Raw genomic sequence first — 13,287 nt, forward strand, 5'->3', positions numbered from 1 at the left:
TTTGAGAAAAATCGTTATATTTTAGGGGATATGAATTGGGAGAAATTAGAATTTATTTAACAAGTACTTTTTGAGCACCTACCACTGTTTGAGGTGTTAGGAATCAGCAGTGAACAAAACAAAGTTCTTATTCTTACGGAGCCCACACTCAGGTGGAGAACACAAGCAAGAACTACCCAAGCAAATAAATACCCAAGTATGTCTGAAGATGCTAACTGCTTATGTGGAATAATGGTCCTTTGTCACGACCACTTTTTTTTTTTTTTTTTTTTTGAGATGGGGTCTTTCTATGTTGCCCAGGCTGGCCTCAAGCTCCTGGGCTGAAGTGACCCTTGTGCCTCAGCCTCTCGAGTAGCTGAGACTACGGGCATGTACCACCATGCCCCAATCTTTTTTCCAATGGAGAGTTACTTGGTTTTTGGATTAAAAGTGTATAATTGCAGAAAATAATAATACCCCCAATAGCTATGTTGACATTTCTGGCTTGTATTACGATACTAAATGATGTGCATTAGACATTACCAACCAAAGCTCTCTCACTGCTGTGAAATTATTTTGCTTAACTTCAGTCACTGTGTTGGTGTTGCTTCTGAGATTCCTATGTTGCAAACACTCATTTTGCAATTGAACACAAGTGGTTTAATGTATGCAAATGAATGTGGCAGATTGTGAATAGGATCTGTATTTGATTTTAGTGGACATGTGAGGGCCTGAAGGTTGGTTCTTGTGCTAGAGGGGAAAAGTGGTGGCTGACCTGTTGAAAGGATGGAGAACTGACAAAATTATTTAAAGCATTTGATAGTATCTTAAGTACCAGCGTCTCAAGTTATATACTATGTGCTTTACTGGACAAACACAATGTGCTATCACAATCAGGGTATAATACTACTTCAGGGCTAAGGCTACACCGGAAAATTTGTATCTTATAGATAGTTTTTTTGACTCTTAGATTTTTTTGTGACTTCTCAGACTTCAATTTTGCTATATTTTTGTTCCAACAAAAGAAACATTAAAGCCATATAAAACTCAGCTGATACATTTTAACAAATTTGACTATATACAGTACTTAAAATTTAACATCCAACATTAAACACATTAATTTGATAAGGAAGCAAACAAAGTGACCAATAATTAAAGGGCCCTAAACAAGTTAAACTTTGCGTTTGGATTCTTTAGATCTTTGTTACAGATGGACATGTACATATGTTTCCCCCTACTTCTTTGTAATGGCTTAGGCTCATTAGACTCAAGGGATTATAAAATATTTTTTTAGTAGAGAAGAAAACTTCTAGGTAGTGCTAGCAGAAAAAGAAATGATGTAGCCAGGTTCCATGCTATTTGTCATTAGTGACTTCTTTCATCTTTATTGAGCTCTGTGAGTTAAGTCATTCTACTGCCTTCTACAGAAGAGGCTTGGAGAGATTGCTGTCTTACAGTAGCCAGCTTTGCACTCTAGCCTGCCTGTAACATCTCCCAAGAGCAGATAAGACATGATTGCTGGCCGGGTGCAGTGGCTCACACCTGTAATCCTAGCACTTTGGGAGGCCAAGGCAGGCATATCACTTGAGGTCAGGAGTTCAAGACCAGCCTGGCCAACATGGTGAAACCTGTCTCTACTAAAAATACAAAAATTAGCTAAGCATGATGGTGGGCACCTGTAATCTCAGCTACTCAAGAGGCTGAGGCAAAAGAAAGAGCTTGAACCCAAAAGGTGGAGGTTGCAGTGAGCCAAGATCACACCACTGTACTCCAGCCTGGGTGGCGAGCGAAATTCCGTCTCAAAAAAAAAGACATGATTGTATTTGCATACTTTAGTAGCAACAAAATCAAGAGAAGAACCTTAGTTTGTCTCCTTCTCAGTCTAGAGTGGCCTTAGAACCAGCATTTTATGAAATTTACTTGTTGGCTTACCACATAGGTCACCCTTGCCACCGCTGAAGATTTCTTCACAAGCCTGCAACTCCTAGCAGTAGTGATGACCAACATTTAAATACTTTATGTGTGCCAACACTATGCATTATCTTACATAATCCTTGTGAAGTAGCTTGCCTGGAATTAGTGAGCTGACATGGGAAATAGGATTCCGATCCAGGTCTGTTGATTCCACATTCTGAGATTGTGACCAAAAGCCTCTAAGGTCCATTTCTATCTGATGAATGTCTGTCTGTTTTTGTAGCCCAAGGCTATAAGGAGCTAATGGGAGAATAATTAGGGGGATGATCGCCCCCTGCTGGCCCCGCATCTTGTGTAAACCAGATGGCAGCTTCCCCAAGTTGGTGGTGGTTTGTTTATGTTGGTGGAGAACCAGCAAGTCAGTCCCTCTGTTACCTTTGGCTCTACTAGAAGCTAAAAGAAAAACAGCAGAGGGTGAAGAAAGGAAGGAAGAGTGTAAAAAACAAAGACTATTTGAGTTGGAAATACACTTTCTACATGATTTCAGTGTTGCATATCAAAGGACCTCAAGTGTTAAGTGTGGGATCCTCCACCTAGGGTGGGCTATTTAAAAGGGGCCTCCCTGAAATCAGGGCCCAGTTTCTGCAGGTCAAGTTAGGCAGATTAAAACCCAGCATGGGAGATCTGTTGGCTGAATCCTGTGAGTACACAGGGAGTGGTTTTCTGATAAAGCCTGGAGTGATTCCTCCACTTCAATTCTGGGGCACAGTGGGTTCCTCCAGCCCCACATAGGACAGCAGCTGGCAAACCCCCTGCCTGCTCAGATTCCCCGGGCACCAGGCTGTGTGTCTCATGCCTGTTGTGGTCTGGATGCCACAGTGAGCAGGAGGCAGGAAGAGAGCGCAGAAAGGATTTACTTAGGCGAGAGTTACACAACCAGAGGAGGGAAGAGTTGAGGGTGGAGAAAGAGGCAAAGGGATTGTTCTCTTTAGATTTTGAGGAAGCACTCACTGCCTCGCAGAAAAAAGTTCTGTAATACAGTACAGAAACAAACCCGATCCAGGAAGGCACACATTTGCTCAGCGTGTGAAACTCATTTTTTTTTTTTTTTAAACTTTCGTTTTTTTGATTGAGACAGTTTCACTCCATCGCCCAGGCTGGAATGTAGTGGCACAATCACAGCTCACTGCAGCTTCAGCCTCCCAGGCTGAAGGGATTGTCCCATCTCAGCCTCCTAAGTAGCTGGAACTATAGGCATGCGCCACCACGCCCAGCTGATTTCTTTATTTTTAGTCGAAATGGGGTTTCACCATGTTACCCAAGCTGGTCTTGAACTCCTGGGCTCAAGCTATCCACCTGCCTTGGCCTCCCAAAGTGCTGGGATTCCAGGTGTAAGCCACCATGCCCAGCCAAGAAACTTATTTATATATTATATCAATAATAATCATCACCAGCACTTAAAAGCTGTTGTAAGCATAGTATGCTGAGCAGTATGTCCAATCTATACGTAGAAGAACCATGGCTCAGAATCATTAAAGTTATCAAGATCCACTTCCAAGAGCGTTGACTGTGCCAGAGTTTAGCACCACTCTGTGTTCTTAACCATGTCACCATAGTTTTGAAGAAACAAAGACAAAGTTCAAAAGTTAAGGCCGGGCACGGTGGCTCACGTCTGTAATCCCAGAACTTTGGGAGGCCAAGGTGGGCGGATTACGAGGTCAAGAGATTGAGACCATCCTGGCCACCATGGTAAAACCCCATCTCTACTAAAAATACAAAAATTAGCTTGGCATGGTGGCATGTGCCTGTAGTCCCAGCTGCTCAGGAGGCTGAGTCAGGAGAATTGCTTCAACCCGGGAGGCAGAGGTTGCAGTGAGCTGAGATCGCACCACTGCACTCCAGCCTGGCATCTGGTGACAGAGTAAGACTCTGTCTGAAAAAAAAAAAAAAAAAAGAAAGAAAAATACCTGCCTGCAAAGTAGCAGCTCCCCAAGCAAGGCCAGACCTCTGAGGGCCTTCCACATTGGGTAGATGGTTACTCTGGGTTTCCTCAGTTGCTTTTCCAACCCATGGAAAAATTGTCTTCCACAAAACCAGTCTCTGGTACCAAAAAGGTTGGGGACCTCTGCTTTAGAGCCTGTCTTCCATCATGCTCTAGTGGCAGCAAAGAGGTGACTGATGTCAGAATTCTTAGCAGCTGTGTGAGATTTGCAGCAAATTACTTCACAGCTCAGCCTCAGTTTCCTGTCTGTTGAGTGGGCATAACAGGATCGCTGCCACTCTCACTGTAATAATTACAGTTAGTAATATCCCTGAACATACTGAGCACTCCACAAATGCTTCTGAACCTGAATGTCTAATTAATGTGAAAGGAAATTGAGCCAGAGATCTGGACAGGGATCAAGCCTGGGAGAATGTGCTTATCAGGTGCTTTGGACTCTACTGAAATTCAAACAAGAGTCAGAATATTTTTCAGTTACTTTTTTTTTTTTTTGAGACGGAGTCTTGCTCTGACACCCAGCCTGGAGTGCAGTGGAGCAACCTTGGCTCGGTGCAGCATCCACCTCCTGGGTTCAAACAGTTCTCCTGCCTCAGCCTCGCAAGTAGCTGGAATTACAGGTGTGTGCCACCATGCCCAGATAATTTTTGTATTTTTAGTAGAGACAAGGTTTTGTTATATTGGCCAGGCTGGTCTCGAACTCCTGACCTCCTAATCTGCCTGCCTCAGCCTCCCAAAGTGCTGGGATTACAGGTGTGAACCACCATGCACAGCCTTAATTAATTTTTAAAATTAATTAAACTTTTCCTGTAGGTAATAAATTTATGTGGTCAAAAAAATCTCCAAGCATAAGAGAATGGATGGGAAACGTCCTTTCCTTCTCATTCCTAACCTACCCCTAAGTAGGTAACCACTGTTACTACTCTCTGATGAGGCTTTATAGTGATTTTAATGCGTATTACAGTCTAATATGAACATGTATTCTCCCCCCACCCTTCTATTTAAAAAGAGGATGTGATCTGGACTATGCTTCAGGAAAACGATGGCTACATCAGGTGAGAGCAGGGGCTTGGGGAAAGTATACTGCTGGCCAGCTGGTGGCTGATGAGGACCAAACCAGGGCAGGGGCCATGGTTGAGAAAATGGTAGAGGGGAGAGATGTTAGGGAGATAAAATTATAAAGCCTTGTGGATTAATGAGCTATGAGAAGAGGAGATAAATGGTAATGACTGGGTGTTTGAGACCAAGGATGCTGATATAATTTGAAGAGTCCTGTAACAGAGGAGGAAGCACGATTGCTAAGAACTGGCTTGGTGATAATACTTTTGGCTTTCATTCTCAAAATAAACTTGTTGAAATATGTATTGGAGACAGGAAAGCTCAGAGACTTTAACATACCTTGGACCTGGTTAATAGATGGCAGGGTTGACTATTTGAACTTTGAATTTCACAGTGGATGAGAAAATGACACTTACCCCGTTATCTGGGGAAAAGGGAAGGGCAGGGATGGTTCTCCATTCACAGATGGATTTGGGCTCCAGGACAGGAGAGTTCCTGAAGGGTCACCTAGGCTTGGTGATGGCAGCCTCTCAGCAAGGAGGAAAGGAGTTTTGCTGCCTGGTGTCGTGTCCTTTATTTTTATTTCTAAGTGGCTGGACCTTCTGGTTGAGGAGGTGGGAGTCAGAAGTCTTCATAGTCAGAGGAAGCCCGAAGTTTCCCCTCTGGGGGACTGGCAGGCCTGTGGTGGAGCTTGCATGGAAGGTCTGCAAATATATCCTGCAGATAACATGATTCTTTTTCATAAAGGCACTTGGTCAAATGTGGGCCCAAGGATGATTTAATTTCATGTCTTTGTACTTTCAGTGGTCTAAATTCACAGATCAACTAAAATTCCTATGTCAGAACACAGATCCTGTCTTGGTTTGGAAAATGTGACCAGGGCAGCTTTAAGGAAATCTGACATTGATGAAGCCTGTGGAAGAAAGAAGAGGGGATGGCTGTGCCTGGGGATTAGGTTGGAGACATAAGATAAGAAACAAGGTTTCGGCTGGATGCGGTGGCTCATGCCTGTAATCCCAGCACTTCGTAAGGCCGAGGTGGGCAGGTCACCTGAGGCCAGGAGTTCAAGACCAGCCTGGCCAACATGGTGAAACCCTGTCTCTACAAAAATAAAAAAATTAGCCGGGCATGATGGTGGGTGCCTGTAATCCCAGCTACTCAGGAGGCTGAGGTGAGAGAATCACTTCAACCTGGGAGGTAGATGTTGCAGTGAGCCGAGATAGCGCGATTGCATTCCAGTCTGGGCGACAAAGGAGACTCCGTCTCAAAAAAAAAAAAAAAAAAAAGCAGCAAGGTTTCAATTCCAGATTGCCAGAAGGGTTCTTACCTGTATCCTGGGCAGGATGGAGAAGGGCACCAGTGTCTCTGGAGAAACTTCCTGGTTTTATAGGGCTGCAGAGGCAGTTGCTCCATCTTGGAGTGGAGAATGGCTGTGTGAACAAATCTGGTTTCTGGTCCTTCAGAAAAGATGCTCCTTCTTTCCCATAGTTCAGGGCTTGCAGGTGATCTCATGACAGTAAGCCACCTCACCAGTATCTGTGCAGCTCTGTGTGGCCTGGGCAGAACTTTCACATGGACTGTTTCATTTGACCTTGGAGACAGGCTAGTAGGGTCATCACCCCTTAGATGAGGAAGCCAAGGTGCAGAAAGGTTAATAAGCCCTGTGCCTCAGGCCACTCAAGCTAAAAATAGCAGAGCCTGGCTATTCTAACCCAGGTGTCATTAATGTGCTCATTTCATGCTTAGGAATAAATGGTTGGAAAGTAGATTTGGCCTTCCAGGTTTGAGGAGGAAGGCTGCAGCTGGTCTGATGCTTGTCTTTGAATTTCTCTCAGGTTTTTCTCATGTTTTCTCAAGCCTGGTCTTCCAGGGGGACACAGGAGATGGAGTGTCTCCTGGGGTCAGTGTGGAGTGCCCCCATTCCCCTCACAATCCTGAGCCCTAGCTGAGCCACCCACAAGCTCCTTCAGGCCTAGGGCACACCCTCCTGTGGCAGCAGCCTGTCTGCTGGTGCTGTGCTCAGTGTTTGTGAGGTGCTCTGGCCACTTACCCTCATTCTTCATTACCCTTTGGGAAGGAGGCCACTGAAAGCGTCTGGACATCCGGATTTTATCGACATGTCACAGAAGCCCCAGCCAGGCCAGGCCCCCTCTGCTTTCTTTGGCAGGTCTGCACCCTGTGCACCTGCCTTCCTGGTTGCTCACTCAGCAGGTGGGCCTTTCAGCTGCACTTCTGTGGGAAAGTCACACTCCTGTTTAAGGAAGCAGCAGACCTGCTGTGGGGATGGTGCTGGGAGTGGGAGGTGGAAAGGATGCATCTCGGTGTGAGATCCCAGAAGGAGGGATTCACTTGCTCCTTGTTTCCCATGATGTTTCTCTCTGGGAAGAGCGAGGGACATGGGATCAATTGACATATCAGTGCCAGGTTGGCCAGAACAGCATTGGTGCCCTGAACAGTGAGCTAAGGAGAGAACTCACTTCAGATTCACTTTCTTCCCAGAAGGAACCATGAGCACAGGCAGGCTCCCGGGCTGAATGTGCGGGAACCTTTTTTGGCTTTGCTCCATGGCCATTCCCTGTCCCCAATGGGCCATTGCAGGCTGCCCAGCCTGCCCTGGGGGTAGCTGGACAGACATTCCTGGCAGGACCATGACAGGAAGTAAATGTAGGCGATTTGTCCTTGTTCTGTTCCAGCTTGTACATTAGCATCCCTTGACATGAGTTATTTGTCTTGATTTCTTTAAATTCCTAAGTGGATTATAATTTTTCTCTTGGTATTATTTGACAGCAGTCATTTTTCAAGGTTTCACTACGTTCTTCAAATACTTAGAATTTTTGGAACAAGTTTAGGAAAAGACTGCCATCTTCAGGTCAGACTGTGCAGTGCAGGGCCTGGGTGTGTCTGAGGGCATCTCGCAGATGCTAAGGACTAGCAGATTTGTAGGGCTTTTTCTTTTATTTATTTATTTTTTTATTTTTGAGACGGAGTTTCGCTCTTGTTACCCAGGCTGGAGTGCAATGGCGTGATCTCGGCTCACCGCAACCTTCGCCTGTTGGGTTCAGGCAATTCTCCTGCCTCAGCCTCCTGAGTAGCTGGCCACCATGTGTAGGGCTTTTTCTTCCTTCTTCACAAAGATTGGACTGCCTTCATCAGAGGTCTCTAGAATGTACTGACGGTCGTTTAAAAAAAAAAAAGAGAGAAAAAAGCCCCAGTGATCACTGTTGGAAGTTGTAATGTTGTGTTTGTTTCATCTGCAGTGATGAAACCTCCCAGGCTGCCCCCACCCCACTTTTGGGAACAGACTTCACATGTCTTAGATGAAGCTAGGAGGCAGGTGTCTGGAGAGGGTACTGTGTGTCTGACGGAAATGTGGGGGCCAGACTCCACAAGGCCTCCCCACACTGCCACTACCCTGCACCCTAGTACCAATGGTAATGTCAGAACAGTAGGAATCGCCTTAATGTGTCTGAAACTTGCTTGTCTTCATTTCTGCTTTAAGTTTTATTATGTCCAGTTTTTTATCAGAGGGACAGTACCAATTTCACATTATTTCGTCCAAAGAAGCATCATGATTCTTCCAGAGAGTAATAACAACAAATTACATGCTTTGTACAGTGTTAGGAGTTTTCCTTGCATTATTTCATTTAATATCCTTGACACTCCAGCCCAGCAGGTACTATTATTATTCCTGCATTGTATTTCCACTAAGTATGCATATTTCCACTATGGATATGGAAACTGCAACAGAGAGGGCTATAATCACTTGCCTTGGATGACTCAAATAGGAAGTGGTGCCAGTGCTCGGATTCAAACCCAGATCCAAACTCAGATTCCATCTGACTCCACAGTCCAGGTGCTCATCACTTCTCACTGCAGGTTCCCTAAGCAGCAAAGAATAGCCAGGGGCTAGGAAACAAAGTGACCTCATAGAGCAGCTTTGAAGGAAGAGGAAAGTTCTTTATTAAACCCCCAGGGTATCTCAGAAGCCCTTTGCAAGTAAATGGTTGAGTTTTGAGGGTTGTGTTCACCTTTATTATTGTTTGCAACTACCATGAAGAATCCCTACTGCCACAAGGGATTATAGCAATAGAAAGAGAAAATGAACATTTCCCCAAGTCAAAATAGAAATCCACATATTAAGATTGTGTCAGGTGCTGCAGGCATCACATCCTTGCTCCAGGTCTTTTTGGTGAACCCTGCCTGCAGACAGGCATCCCAGCTCCTTGCCAGCCATCCTGCACATTCAAGCAGTAGGAAAGCTTTGCAGTCTGACTCTAGCTCCTTTAGAGCCCAAGGAACTTGTGGCTAACACAGAATAAACGTCGTGAAGTAATATTTTTTTGCTTCCTTTTACAGTTCTTTCCCTTCCTCAGGAAAACTCCTCATGTTTCAAGATAGTTTTTGATTGCTGGTTTATTTAATAAAATAATTGTATAAGCCAAATTGAAATGTATGGCCCATAGGAAAAGCAGTATTCTGCTGCTTCATGGCTCCTCACCTGCCACTTTACTTTTTAGGGACCATTGCCTGCAGCCATTTCTTTATAGTAATATATTTATGTCCAAATTTCTAAGTAATGTGCTTATACTGTATATATCATTCTGTCAATTTAAGGCATCATCTATTGACTTCTTAACATACAAAACGAGGATTTAGCTCTCTAAATTTAGTATATGCCCCACTTACCCCTTTTCTTCCTTTCAGTCCCATGTGCTTGTATCACATTAAAAAAATTAACATTCAGTTAATCTTACAAACTTGTATAAATTTTGCACACAGCACGGTTAATGTTATATATAAGTTTTCTTAATCGTAAAATTTTTTTTCTGGGGTATATGGTTGTCTTTTAAAAAAATTGTTCAGTTTTGCATACCTATGCCAATTCATCCTCAAAATTTCTAGGAGAGGCTGGGTGTGGTGGCTCACGCCTGTAATCCCAGCTCTTTGGGACGCTAAGGCAGACGGATCACCTGAGGTTGGGAGCTCGAAAACAGCTTGACCAACACGGAGACATCCTGTCTCTACTAAGAATACAAAATTAGTGGGACTTGGTGGCGCATGCCTGTAATCCCAGCTACTCAGGAGGCTGAGACAGGAGAATTGCTTGAATCCAAAAGTCAGAGGTTGTGGTGAACCGAGATCACGCCATTGCACTTCAGCCTGGGCAACAAGAGTTAAACTCTGTCTCAAAAAGAAAAAAAAGTTTCTAGGAGAACTTTCATTCTCCTCTGATACTCTTCTCCAGCTGGTGAGATACAAATTAGGAGTCTATTTTCTTGCTGACATCCCTCCAGGAGCCCTCAGCTCCACGGATCCACTCTGGACTGGTTGACCTGGCTAGTTTCTTTACTTTTCTTCTGTGTTAGACCTCATCTCTTTTTAAAATTTACTTCCTCATCTTGTAGGAACGTATCCTCCTGTAGCTCCCTGAGAACAAGTTGCAAGGAGAGTCAGTTTTCTGAAACCTTGAATGTTCTACTTTCATGTGTAATGGATAACTTGGTGTTCATCGTGGTTTTTGCCTTGGACTCGTGAAACTTTGTTCATGTTTTCTAGGCGATTTCCACATGTTTTCTCCTTGCTAATGAACAATACTGTATATTTAATGCTGGAGAATAAGGTCATTCTTATAAAAAGAGCAGGTAAATATTAATTTACTTCATGTGATATGCAGAAATGTTGTTGACTGTCTTTATTATCCTCGTCTTCTGTGGGAATCTGTGAGAACATGTATTTATTTGGGGAAGATACAATTCTAAGTACAGAGGCAGTAAGCTCGCTAAGTCACTCTGTAGGGACTATGAAGACGAGCACTTTGTTGTTAGCTCATGGATTCCTGGTGCCTAGCACCATGCCTGGCATATATGATGGATGATAGGTGTGCTGATTCATTCTACTAAAATCTATAAAAGAAACAGGCCAAGTGGGTCCCTTTTCCATTGTTGACACTGAGATGTTGATAATCAGTTGTGCCCCTACTGAGTGCCTAGGGGACTCCTTTGGACAAGTCAAAGTTAGCCTCTGTTTTGGATATTGAGGAAATCTAGCCTTGGGCCTTGCATACCTGAGTCATTGACATTCACCCTTTTTCTGCTGGTATATTGCTCCCAAATGCCTGTTTTCTTTTATGAGAATTCCTTTTGTGCCCTATGGAATAGAATTGCCCTTACTTGTTTTATGTGCCTTCTTCACTTTTGGGGAAACCACCACTGCTGGAGAAAAAATTGGATTTATTTGGAAAGGAGGGAAGCAAATAGAGAATCTACCTTAACACACTTTCCTTATAAGGAAAAATGGCAAGACTGGAAGTAGTTAGAGCCTCACCAAATGGTTTTTAGAATTAATTTCATTAAAACTTGAACCTAAACATACAGATTTCTTCCTTTTAGGCTTTTGGATTTGTGGGCAGAGGGATTCCTGATGTACCCAGGTTGAATGAAGGGTAGAGGCGGTCTGTTTGTTTCGATGCCGTGGTCTCCAGGGTACCTTCTGTAGTACTTTGTATTCTTAGAAACAGTCACCACCTCTTGGCAGCAGTGAAGCAACTCAGATGCCAGTGGTCGGAGTTTGGTTTCAAGTCAGCGGCCTTGTAGAGGCAGTGCCCGATTTCGTTTGACAGACAGCCTGCCCCTTCTCTGTTCATTTCAGCCTGGAACACAGAGGTCAATTCCTCAAAATAGAAATCTTTGAGGACTCTATCTGATGTATTTGTGAATCATGTTTGTCCCTAATTCGAATTTAACTTCAAACAATGTTTAGTTTTTTTGTTGTTGTTCCTTTTCCAAATCAACTTTAAAAAAAAAAAGTTGGTTTAACGGTGTTAGAAGGGTTTAGGCATTTTATTTTGGGGGACAGTGTGATGTTTGCAGCAAACTCAAGGGCTGTGGTGTTGATGGATCCAACTTTTATTAACTCCAGGACTATTCCTGTATGTGTGATCTCAGGCAAGTCAGTTCATCTCTAAGCTTCTATTTCCTCATCTGTAAAATGATGTAAATTAAGTCCCTCCAGTGTTGTCATGAGGCAATGATTACCTGAGATCACATCTATAAACAGCACATTGCTCACAGCGCCCAATGGACACAAGTTCTCTTCCTTCCTTAAGGCATAGGTGAGAGGCCCACACACTGAACAGCTGCTTATGATAGGCCATGGTCAGGGATTTGAGCAGTCACTCCTCTTCACTGCTTGCTCCCAGCTCTTGGCTTATTTGTGTTTCTTTTTCTTAACTAGGCAGGAGGGATACCTAAAGCAGGAAAGTTCCATTACTTCTACCTCCGGATCTAGTGAATCTCACATGATAAACTGTAACCATGGTGAATCTTAGCAGCTATCCTTTATCCAACATGAACACTTCTGGTTTTTTTGTTTGTTTGTTTTTTGAGACAGAGTCTCTGTCACCCAGGCTGGAGTGCAATGGTGCAATCTTGGCTTACTGCAGCCTCTGCCTCCTGGGTTTAAGTGATTCTCCTGCCTCAGCCTCCCGAGTAGCTGGGATTATATGCATGGGCTACCATGCCCGACTAATTTTTGTGTTTTTAGTGGAGATGGGATTTTACTCTGTTGGCCAGGCTGGTCTTGAACACCTGACCTCAAGCGATCCACCGTCCTCAACCTCCCACATGCTGGGATTACAGCCATAAGCCTCCAAGCCCAGCCACTATCAAACATTTCTTATGTGCCAGGCCCTCTGCCAAGCACCTTCTGAGTGTTAGTTCCTTTAATACTCAAAAATATTACAAATATTACAGGTTTTTATCCCCACTGCACATGTGAGAAGACTGAGGTTTCAGGTTTGTGTCTGGCTCCAAGGCTTTTGTACTTTACACTCAGCACCTTGCTTTTCATCTGTACCTTCATGGTTCCCATTGGTATTCGGTAGATTTTGCCCCCATTCACCTTTTTGACTTCTTGACCTGTAGAGGTCAGGGCCATGGTCCCCATTTCCAACAGTACAGTGCAGGGACATTTTCATGTTACGCTCAAAAACTTCAAGTTTTCCAGCTTCTTAACTTCACCCCAGCTCTAGCCTGGCCCAGGGCAGTTAGCGAGGCAGAACAGCTGAGAGTGAGGAGCCTAAAGGGAGACTGGGATTCAGTTCAGTGGGTCCCCAAGGGTTGTGTCCCATGCCTCCCATAAACTCACTCCTTGCAGAGGGCACTAGAATGGAGAGAAGGGTATCTCCCAGAACAGGGTAGGTCTGAGAGCTAGCTGCAAGCAGAGGTGATTAATCAGGATTGGATGGCTAGATACACAGCCAGTTGTCTCGGTAACAAAGAAGGCAGTGCCTTTTGCCCGGTACTCCACATTCCACTCTCTGTCTCTGATTGCCTTTA

General features: G+C 44.2%; 1 protein-coding gene across 15 annotated transcripts in view; it reads left to right on the forward strand.

The window, feature by feature from the left end:
- TEAD1 (TEA domain transcription factor 1) overlaps positions 1–13,287 on the forward strand; it is a 273,925-nt gene that overhangs the window by 211,871 nt on the left and 48,767 nt on the right. The window lies entirely within an intron of this gene.

Source organism: Callithrix jacchus, chromosome 10 (genome assembly GCF_049354715.1).
Source record: "Callithrix jacchus isolate 240 chromosome 10, calJac240_pri, whole genome shotgun sequence".
Classification (NCBI taxonomy): Eukaryota; Metazoa; Chordata; class Mammalia; order Primates; family Cebidae; genus Callithrix; species Callithrix jacchus.